The 2,214-nt window shown below is 36.2% G+C and overlaps 1 protein-coding gene across 2 annotated transcripts in view; it reads left to right on the plus strand.

The window, feature by feature from the left end:
- ANLN (anillin actin binding protein) overlaps positions 1 to 2,214 on the plus strand; it is a 64,164-nt gene that overhangs the window by 33,099 nt on the left and 28,851 nt on the right. The window lies entirely within an intron of this gene.

The following is a 2,214-nucleotide window of genomic DNA, read 5'->3' on the forward strand; positions in this document are numbered from 1 at the left end:
TTTTTTTTTTTTTTTTTAACTGTCTTGGATGCTGGGGTTACCTGAACTCACAGGGTCTTAAAAAGAGATTTTTGTGAATAGGATTCCATCTTCTTAAAAAAAACAAACAACCCCAAACCTCCTTTTTAACCTCCTAATTAGCTTCCATTGCAATACAGTCCTACATATCTTAAGCAGAGGAGGAAAAATGAGTTCTCTTGCCTGTTTTGGTTGATCATTGTTTTAATTCTATCACTTTTTGCTATAACTTTTTTTAAAAGCTAAAATAATACCTTAAATCTAAAGCCTCATGTGTCTGAGCATCTTGTGACCACAACTCATGTGCTGTAACAGTCCTGGTGAGGCAGAGTCTTACAATAATTATCCATTTTTCTTCACTTTTGTGGGACAAATTTCTATATGTATGACACTTCAATTACTGTTCATTTCCTACTACCAAAGGAGGGACTTTTTTAGGCAGAAATTGCAGATTCAGATAAACAGGTAGCAGAGTTAGTCAAAATATTCCAAAAACACTTACAAAAATTGTATCAAATTTTTAAATTTCAGCAAACTTTTTGCTAGCTGAAACTGTTCTTCCTAGGAAGGTAGGAGGAAGATGTTGAGCTTATTGAGTTCTGAGTCTGCAAGTTACTTCATATGACTTTGTTTGTTTGTTTTGCTCTTGTGTAATTTATGAACACTTAAGGACCCTAATCTTAAACTGAGATGAGATGGATGTCATTAGAACTAGTAACATGAACATGCTCTGAACTTCAAGTTGTCCTTATCAAAACATGGAACATTGCTTTTGAATTTCTTCGGGGTTTGCTTTTTTTCCTCTAACGGTCTCATCTCTGGTCTGCCCAGTTTTTTTTTTCATGAAAGGTGTCATAATCTTGGATTTTAGGTATTGAAATGGACTGTTTCAGTTTGTTTTTCTGAATTTCTAGCCCTGTACTTGAACCAATAACCTGTTTGAGGGTTTTTTTTGTTTTTGTTTGTTTTAAACAACATTTGCTCATTAAATGTAATTCTTTGGGCTTTCTGGGAGACAGGAATAGTTCTTCAAAGAAGTGGCTAGAGTTTAAATTTACAAGCTTGCTTTGACTAATGTGTTCTTATTTTAGGCAACACTAGTGCTTAAAGATAATATCAGGTCCAGTGGCTCTTGTTTGTTGGTCCTGGGTGGTATGAGAAATTATGTTTTATAAACATCCTGTTTTTAAGTTCTTAAGACCTGCTGATATGTTAACTGTACTTTCATTTTACTGAATATAAAACTAAATCATGGTGGGTAAGAAGAACAGATAGTTATGATTAACCTCATAACATGTCACAGTAGTCATGTAACTCATTTATACAATTCATCATAGGAAAATGATTTAACTACATGTATTTAAACAAGCTTCCTTTTTCACTGATTCTGCCAGCTATAACACAGGCATTGATTAAACACACTGCTCACTTCCAGTGGTAGTAAGGGAATTGTTCACTCTACAAACCATAGGATTGGCCACCAGATTATGCTCCAAATTCTAAACATTTTTAAAAAGTTTCCTAACTACATCACAGCAGAGAACTTCAAATGCCTGTTTGAATCTACAAGGAGCCTGCCTGGTACAGTGGCTCTGAGAGGAGTGAATTATTCTGGGTGCCATGGACTTTGCAACCATGAAACTTTGTCTTTCTTGATACCATGGAAATTGCCACTTGCTGCAACATGTCTGTCTGGTTTTTGTTTTTTCTTTCCTGAAGCCAGGCACAGTGTTCTTGTCTTGTAGGCATGTTGTGGTTGGGTGCCTCCAGTTCCCCCAAATGTTTTATTAAGCCCATTTGGACACCTAGTGGTAGAATTTTGTGCAAGTATATGCACATAGTACCAGAAGTGAGAAATAAGGAAAAACAGCCAGACCATCCAACAGCATTGTGCCCTAGAATGTATTTGCTAATTCACTGTCTTTTTAAGTCCTAAACGTCCCAAATGATCAATGTGCCACCATTCTTTTAGATGATTATTTGACAGCCTAATGGGTCTTGTGAAGAAGTTTATCTTGATGCTCACTGTAAGATTTCTAGTACTTGCTTTCTTCCTATTACTCTAACCATACTCCTGTATGCTATACTTTGCAGCTGGAAAATTTCTCTCCATCAGTGACTTCAAATATTTGCAGGCTATTTAGCTCTGCCTCTTGCCCCCCAAACCAACTGACCAATCCAAATGTCCAAAAACAC

This window comes from Gavialis gangeticus, unplaced genomic scaffold (assembly GCF_001723915.1).
Source record: "Gavialis gangeticus isolate Ggan-Ray unplaced genomic scaffold, GavGan_comp1, whole genome shotgun sequence".
Classification (NCBI taxonomy): Eukaryota; Metazoa; Chordata; order Crocodylia; family Gavialidae; genus Gavialis; species Gavialis gangeticus.